Source organism: Marmota monax, unplaced genomic scaffold (assembly GCF_021218885.2).
Source record: "Marmota monax isolate L192 unplaced genomic scaffold, Marmota_monax_Labrador192_F-V1.1 WCK01_AAM20220418_F8-fsc00148, whole genome shotgun sequence".
NCBI lineage: Eukaryota > Metazoa > Chordata > Mammalia > Rodentia > Sciuridae > Marmota > Marmota monax.
In genome coordinates this window covers 173995-183654 of record NW_026693034.1, presented here as the reverse complement: position 1 = coordinate 183654, position 9660 = coordinate 173995, and positions in this window count along the sequence as shown.

Here is a 9660-nt window from a genome sequence, read left to right as displayed (position 1 = left end):
CTCTTTGAGATTAGTAAGGAAAGACTCTACCAAAATAGGTGCTATAAGAGCTGGATTTTGGAGGCTCAGCAGGAGTCTTTTATGAGGCACAAAAATATTCTAGGCAGAGGAACCTGTGTGGGCAAAGATATATGGATGGAGCTTGTGTTGACAAAGTTCTCATGTTTTGTAAATACACAGGTATGGGACTGGGGTTGTGCTCAGAGATAGAATGCTCACCTACCATACATGAGACACTGGGTTTGATCCTCAGCATCACAGAAAAATAAAATAATGATATTGTGTCCACCTATAACAACAACAAAAACAAAAATACAGCAGCAGGAGATTAATGCCAGTGGCTTCACTTGAGTTTCTCATAATATTACATAACCTTTGGCACTATTGATTACACAGTGATTTCTTAATTTTCCACAAAATAAAAATTGAAAGAATTACAGGAGTCCCATGCCAGATACAAAATCCAGGTCTAGCCACTCACCACATCCCCCAAAATCCAAAGAGTAATCGCAAAAATCAAGAAAAGAACTTTAGTCAATTTAGCTACACCAGAAAGACAAGGGGATCCATGTTTTAAGTCATGTCTTTCAGGTGCTGGCATGACCTGAAGGTTTAAATAGAAACAGAATCGGGACAGTGGGGAAGAGGTATGCATTGTTAAGCAGTCTTGTCCAAACTATCTCACTTCTAGCACTGTTAGGTGGCTCCTGAGAAGTCCTTATCACTTGAAAGGAATAAATTTTATTTATTGTTCAGGATGTTTATCTACCAGACCTGGAATCCTAAAAGAGGCAGTGTGGTCCCATGAGATGATTGCTCCTGTTAAGGGAATAAACTCCTTTTGTTTATCTGTCTAAAAGTCTCTGACTTTCCTGGAAGGAAATGAACAATGACTGAAGACTTCTGGGAACCACCCTGGGGTTCTGAAACAATATACTATAAAAGCTGACAGTTGAGGGGCTGGGGTTGTGGCTCAGTGGTAGATCACTTGACTGGCATGTGTGAGGCACTGGGTCTGACCCTCAGCACTGCATAAAAATAAATAAATTAAACAAAGGTGTTTTGTTCATCTACAACTAAAAAGAACATTTTTTAAAAAGCAGAGAGTTGAATGCCCCTTCAGTCTTGCCTCAATCTTCAAGGGGGATAAGATAGATTAGATAAATTTGTAATCTATTGCTAGTTTTTAACTGAGCACTCCTTAAATTATTAACATGTTTATGTGCAGAGCTGAGCAGTCACAAATATTTAGAAAAGGATACGGAATGAAGGCAGAATGCCAAGCTTTATCTTGCTTTTAGTTACTCATTGTACAGCTGCAGGCCCCAGAGTCCTTGTCTTTACCGAAGGCAGCATCTTTAAGTCCCTGTTTTCAAACAAAGGTCAAAGTAGGAGAGTGCATGATTCTTTGCCAACTGCAAAGAAGACACTTGACCCCTATAATTCCAGGAGATGCAAAGGTGGCTTTTCCACTGGATTCATCTCTGGCCTCACCTCCTTCCCCAGCACAAAACTGGCCTCACTGAATCATAGCTTGTCACAGAAGGGACACTGTGCAGGCACATTTCTGCAAAGGGCAGCCCATATGGCTGAAAGAAAGATACAGAATTCAAAACTGATGAAGGAAAGTGGTGAAGAACTTGACCCTGAATTCTTCTGTAGAGACCCGGGTCCTCCTGGCTATCAGCCTTATGCTTCTCTATCTGTGAGTCACTGTCCAGCCTTTTCTCCTCCAGAAGCCTGGAGTTGGTGGCCTAATCAGGTTCCTGTTTTCCTTAACTATTTGGAAGATCAAAATAGATGATGGAATTGAAATTGCTATAAACCCTTAAGAATTTTCTATTGATCTTAGGCAGACTGCTCGAGCTCCTCCCTGTCCTGAAATCCATATTCCTGTGGGTTTAGGGATTTATGGTGAGGTGTGTTCCCAGGAATAATCTGATTGGCTCTGAGTTTGCACCTAGAGTGATGAACCAGAATTCACCATATACAGCTAATGGGTAAGTTCTTATCACATGCAGTGGGAACCTCGCCCTTTCAAGCTTTGAGAATTCTGGGGAAAACCAGTTTGCTTGGATTTTGTCTCTTCATCTTCTAGGCTTTCTGGAAAAAGACATTCTGAAGGACCATACCTGTTAATATGGTGATTCCTGCACCCTCCTGGCTGTAGAACAATTTGTACAATGCACCATAGACCCTCAGACTCCCTGGGAGGCTGACTGAACAATTCCCTCTTTTCTGTGAACCTTTCCTAGCACATCACTCCCTCCTAAAACTCAATTTTTCCACCCTGAAATTCATAGACCTTTTTACATCTAAATCATGAGTGTCTAGAACAGAAAAAACTGACAGAAATTTTAAGAAATTTTATTCTTTCCTTTTGTATTATCTTTCCTTTCTCTGGGAGATTAGCATCATAAAGAGACTTACTTACCCCCCATATAAAAATCTACTATCAGCCTGAAAAACACCCCAAACCCAACTGGGCTTTTCTTTTTTCTTTCCATCTACACTCCAGCATGAAAGCATGAATCTATACCATCTAGTAGGGAAATTGATCTTAATGGGATGCTGGCATCATGAAACAGAAGGAAAGAGGATATTTTGATGTGTGGGTAGGAGAGATTCCACACAGGCCATGTGTGACTTCTGTCCCAATTTCACTCTTAAGAATAATGAATAACAATAGCATGAAAAAGGAAAATAGAGATATGGCTTTGAGTCTCTAAAAGAAAAGTACTAATTCAGGGTGTTGTGGCAACATAATCCTCTCTGATGACATTTTCTAATGAGTTGATGTAATTGAATTTTATTGTATTTAATGGCAGGATTTGTACAGAATATATGAAAACTACACTGCCTTAAACATTCTCCTCTAAAAAGCAGCAGCAAGTTCTTATTGAAACTGTCTGGAACACATTATGGGTTCTTATTTTATATTGCATATTTTCTTCTCAGTCAACAGGACAGTTCCTGAACTTTGGAGGGTCCCCCTCCATGTAGATGAGAGGAATTACAGAGCGTGCTGGGCCATTTGTCCATGCCACAGTTTTCTCCTCTGCCACTACGTGGCCACTTTTGCAGAACTAGCTGTTTCATGGTTAAAATAGCTGCCAGGACTCTCTTGTACACCATTTATTTTTTCCATATTTCTCTCATCTTTTGGGATGGTGGGGCAGGGGTTGTATGACATAGAACACTCTGGCATGGGGCTGTGAGTATGACACATCTGAGTTGCTGGCCAGCCAGGCCAAAGGATCACCAGCCTTTGTGGGTTTTCATACAAAGGGAGTTGATGCATGGGGGTCAATAAAAAAACTGTGCTGTGACTGGCCACCTTGGTGAACATGAGCATGCCTGGCTCTGCGCTGCTGTCTGAGCATCACCAGTTGGTAGAACAGACTCAATGAGAGGGAGAATGGCCTGGAGATGATTCCTCAGTCATTCATTCCTTGCTGTGGCACTCAGAGGACATAGGGAACTCAGTCTTCCCTCTGGCTCAACTCAACCAGATTGTCTGACAACAGACTTGGGTGACACTCAACATGACTCATATTTGTGTGAGGTAGTGGGAAGTCTCATTGTTTCAAAATGGTACATTTGCCATTCAACAGAAGAATATTATTACTGCTTCCAAGGATCCATATGAAGTCAATTTTAAAGAAGGGCTGGATGTTGAACTGGGAGCATGGCATGCAAAGAAGGAAAAGCCCAAAAGTTTTATTACCAAGTTGTAAGAAAAAATGTCACCAGAGGCTCTCAGTGGGCCCTTCTGTGATTGAATAGACTGTGTTAAGCAAAATATCTTCATCAAAGTAACATCAAAATATCACACACACACCCTTTTTAGACTGGGAAATACTACATTAAGGAAGGGCCAACATACCAAAGAGACATGCGAATGAAATGCCCTGGCAGAATGCCAGGCTGGACCTTGCAGGAGCACTCAAGTCTGGGAATGTGTATTGAGTATAAACCTAAGAATTGGAGCATGGAGTCTCAACTTCTCTTAGCTCACCATTATGACTTTGGGGTAAGGGGGGCTCTCTAAATGGAGTTGGGAAGAAACGAATGTGCTCACTTTCTCTCACTGTGAGTTGGAGTTCCTCAATAAGGATTAACTGGGGGCAACGGTAAGCAGGTAGGGTGTTGGTGGAAGAGGTGGGTCACTGGGGGCCTGGCCTCAGGGTATGCATTTTGTCCCTGGTTAGTGGAGTCTCTGTCTGCTTCCTGATGCCACGTCCTGAGCTGCTTTATTCTGTCACACTCTTCTGCCATGTTATTCTGCCTCACCTCAGACCACAGCAACAGAGATGTATGAACTGAGACCTCTGAAAGTGTGAGCCCAGTAAATCTTAGTTTTCTACATGTTTCTTGTCAGGGTCACAGTAGTGAAAAAGCCAGCTAAACTAATCACATCAACATGGTTAACTTAAAGGTGACTGGTGCCTTGAACTTCCTAATTTCCCCAGTATTCTAGGGAGATTCATGAGAGAAATGAAAAAGATCTGGGAAAAAAATAATGAGTGAAGTGTCCTTGCTAATGTCCCTGGGAAATGCACTCACTTTCTCTCAGCTTTGGTTTTTTTCACATCCAGGTGGAGGGAATGATTCAAAGTTGGCAGGATTTCAGAAACAGTCCTTGCACATGAGAAAATGATACAGAAAGGTAGATTTGCTTCATATTCATACTCAAGGATAATTAGTGAAACTGTGGCACACACTGGTAGTCCCAACCACTCTGGAGGCTGAGGCAGGAGAATCACAAATTCAAGGTCATTATAGAAAACATGGCAATACCTTGTCTAAAAAAAGAGGATAATTTCTTCAATATGTACAATACTTAAAGAAAATTCAAGATGGTCTCTAAATTCCCTTTTCTAGTATCCCATTTATTTTCCTCTTCTTTGCCTTTGGATGTCTTAGAATAAGAGCTTCCCTCTAACTGCCAGTTATGGACCATATTCCAGTCTGATTTCAAGGGATTGGAATCATTGGTTCCTCAATTAGAAGCAGGGTTCAATATTTTCAAAATAACAATATAAATTCTCTTGTTTCTCCACCAAGGGTTTTTGGCAGTATGACATCCAATGTCATGAAAAGTATGGGAAAATGTGGGGGTGAGTATTTTGGAAACTTCCCTTGGGTAGACTTGTTGGATGCGGCACTCCAGGGCAAGAGGACAATGCCATCCCAGAGCTATTACTAGGAATTAATTATCATAAAGCTCTTAGGGGCTCCTCCTCCTGCCAAGGGTCCCATATTTCACCAAGTGTCAAGGTTCATGGCCAAGAATGTCATACTTCTGACTTTTCTCAGTCTCTGATGACCCAAAAACTCTTGGCCTCACCTTCTCTCCAGTGCCCAGCCTCTACCCCCTTTTCCATTTTTTCTTCATTAGGAGCCTTTAAAACTACATAGGAGGTATTAAGTCAGACCTTTCTAAAATGTGCACCATGCCTAGCTTTATCTCCTTTCAAGTTTATCACTTTATTAAAAGTGACCTTTATATAAATTTGAGGGTTATTATGTACATTTAAAAGAAAAGATGAGAGAGAGATGAACAGATTAGGAAATGATATAATCTCTGCTCTCTTTTATTTTAACTTTCTCTGCAAATGTAAAATCTTGGGGATTTCATTTGTTTTTAACTGTCAATTAGGAGTTTTCAATAGAAGTGTACACAGGGATTTCTCTGCCTACCCCATTCTACTGACTTTGATGAATAGATGTCAAGTACATTTTTAAACCACTGTGTTTCCATGACCTTGTGTACTTCATAATCTGCTAGGGTGATATCAGCTAATTTCAGCAGCCATTTTCTTAATAATGCTTGGTGAAAGCAGCTCCAGAGGTATTATTGTAGTTCTTGTGTTCTATAAGCAAGTGGGAGAAGGCTTTGCCTCTTCCTCCCTCTTCATCTTCTCTCATCAAGTCCTCAAAACTGCAGAGCTGGCCACATCATCCTGCCTAACTGGCATGGCCCATAAAGGCCATACGGTTGAGTGGAAAGAGCACGCAGGGCTGAGTCTCCACTGATACACCCCCAGCTGTCTCTTGCATCTTACACATTTGTAAGAACTTAATAATTTACTTGTCATTAATTTTTCTCTAATCTAATAACCTTTCACATCAGAAGAAATAATTGAAAGCATAAACAGAGAATCTTCAGAAGGGTATAAAATCTTTGTCCCCTGCACTTCATTTACAGTGTTAATATTCACGATATAAAAAGAACTCAATGATTTTAACACCAAAAAACCAAATAACCCAATCAATAAATGGGCAAAAGAACTGAGCAGACCCTTCTCAAAAGAAGAAATACAAGAATGACCAATGAATATAAGAAAAAATGTTCAACATGTCAAGCAGTTGGAGAAGTGCAAAATTATTTTCCACGCTTTTATAATTATGTCAAAGTGAAACTTATTATATGGATAAATAAAAAGAACTAATGACAAATTTCAAATGACCTTTTGTCTTTATGTCCTAGAAGAGATATTTTTTGGTTCATTATAAATATCTCATACTTTATAATCCTGGGAAAACCAGAGCCTCAGGGATTCGATTCTCCTCTAACTGTGGGTGGAGTTGTGTTTTGTGCTTAGATGTTCCCCATCATTAACCAATATGGAGACGCATTGGTGAAGTACCTGAGTCAGGAAGTGAAGAAAGGCGAGCCTGTCACTGTGAAGGAGTAAGTAGCAGGCAGCTCTGGGGTTCTGAGCTATTTTAAGACCTTCCAGTAGCCTGCCAGGGAACTGAAATTACCACTGTTGAGCTACTCCCGTGAACAGTCAAAAGCAAGTGTGTGGAGTCACAACCACAATGGGCCACCCAAGGAGGAGAGGCTCCTAGGATGAGGCAGGGTGCTGGGACATCTGTGTACAGAAAACAGAATTAGTTTATCTGCTTGATCTTCAATGTGAATATTATGTAAGTCAAAACTTGTTTTCCAATGAAGAACGTGATCACTCAGAAATTGAGGGTGGAGCATAGGGAATGTTGGTTATGGGAAGTTTCTGGTACCTATTGAGCAGGGATAGAAAGATACAATGCAGGGCTAGGATTGTAGCTCAGTGGTAGAGTGCTTGCCCAGAATGTGTAAGGCACTGAGTTCTATCCTCAGCACCACATAAAAATAAACTGATAAAGTCATGCTGTCCAACTAAAAAAAAATATTTAAAAAAAAATTTAAAAAGAAAGATACAATGCAGGCTATGGAACAACAAATCTCTTCATGGTTGTACTGAGAATATCAGCAAAATACAAAATATGAAATATTTCCACCACTTCTTCCTCCAGTCTCAATGGAGATAAGGTCCTGAAAGAATACGGATTACAACTACCATATCATTTGTTTTATAAAATGGGTTATTTTGACCCATGAACAACCACTGATACTGTCTTGGGAAATCTGAGAGAATATGTTCACCAAGTTGTGAGACCATCCAAGTACATTTTGAGGAGATTTTCAATGTTTTAATTGAGGATATTCTTACTCATTCCCTTTTGTGAGATTCTGCCCTTGGGGCCACCTTGGGTCTTGGAGTGCAGGACCTCTCAGAAGCTGTAGCAGTGGGTGCAGAGAAGGGGGGACAATTTTTCTGCCTCTCAGAACAGGGTGTTGCTGTTATGTGATGTGGTAGAGAGGAATCAGCTCTGGGCACAGACTGTGCTTAGGCAGGACCTAGGTCAAGGTCACCTATCTTGGATCCCCTAGCAGGAGTCTATTATAACACCCTGGTCCTGCTGAAGCTCTTACTTAATCATCTTTTATCATCTACATTCCACTCTCTGATGTAATTTATCTGATTATGGGTGTCTGTCTCTCTGTGACTGAACTCCTTGAGCTCACTACCCTAGTGTCCCTAACTCCCCTGGAACAGGGGCAGGTGCCTCATGGCATTTGATAGGAGCATGGACTAGTCATTTGTTCAACAGATATTTCTGACAGTGTGTGAATGTGCTGGTCGCACTTCTTCCAGCATGTGTAGTAGGAGAGTAAAGCAGTACAGATTAAAATTTTACATTTCTTTCTCTACTCAGAATTTTGGGGAGCTACAACATAGTTGTGATCATTAGCACATCCTTTGGAATTAATGTCAATTCCCTCAACAATCCACAAGATCCATTTGTGAAAAAAAGCCAAGAACATCCTTGGTTCAGATGTCCTCCTTCCAATTTTTCTCAATTTAGTATGTGGATTACTGTTTCTTTTAAAATAACAACTTCATTAAGATATTATTTACATACTTTTGATTCCTTAAAATGTAAAATTCCATAATTTTTAGCATGTTAAATGATACATGCAGCCATCACCATTTTCAAAACTCAGAAATCTCATTATCTTTTAACTGTCAGCTTTCAAAATCATTTACCCTAAACAAACACTACTCTATTTTCTATCTCTTTAGCTTTGCATATGATGTATACATTATAAAAATGGAGACATGTAATATGTGGTCTTTTGTGATGCAAAGTGATTTCATTTAGCATTCTGTTTCCAAGTGAAATATATATCAGTACTTCATGTTTATGGCCATATAATATTCCATTGTATAGATATACCACAATTTAGTTATCTTTTCATCAGTTTATGGACATTTGTGTTATTTACACCTTTTGGCTATTGTGATTGATGCCGTTATGAACATTAGTGTGAAACTTGTTTGTGAACTCTAGTTTTCATTTTTTTTTCTTTTTTTCCTAGTTTTCAATTTTATCTGAGTGTATACTCAGGAGTGAAATCGCTGCCTTACAAAGTACTTCTGTCAGTGTTTTCCATAATAGCTGTGTCATTTATATACTTTCCAAAAATGTGTGAAAATTCCAATTACTTCATTTATTTCCTAACACTTCATGTTTCCATCTCTTATTTTAGACATTGTAGTGGATGCAAGATGACATCTTATGTGGTTTTTATTTGCATTTTCCTGTTGGTTACTGATACTGAGCAATGTTAATCACTTTTTTATTTATTCTTTTTAGTTATGCATGATATGTTTATAAAAGCATGAAGCATACCTTATTCTAATTAGGATCCCAGGCTTGTGGATGTACATGATATGGAAATTCACTATTAGGTATTCAACTATGTACATAGGAATGAAAAGTCAGATTCACTCTTTTGAAGAAATATCTATCCATGTCTTTTGCCCACAATTACCTGAAGCATTTGTATTTTTGTTTTGAGGCTTAAGAATTTTACTGGTGTGAGTCTGTACCATATACAACCAGAGGAAGGACATCTTGTGTTCCACTTATGTACAATGTGTCAAAATGCATTCTACTGTCATGTATAACTAATTGGAACAAATTAAAAATAAAAGAAAAAAAGAATTTTTAAATAAACTAAGTGAAAAATAATTATTCATATATTCTTTACACAGTTTCTTATCAGATTATGCTTTGTAACATGTTTGTTCTTTTCTGTAGATATCTTTTCACTTTCTTGATAGTGTCCTTTGAAGCACAACATTTTTAGTTTTTTGCAGTTTATTCATATCATGGGAGGTACTACATATCCCAACCATTAAAATGAATGAATTGGATTTCAAAATCTTAAAATGTATTAATCTCAAAGCTGTAGTGTTCACAAAAGAAAGCAATTGACAGTAGATGCATGCATACTGATGCCATTTATATAAATGTTAAAAA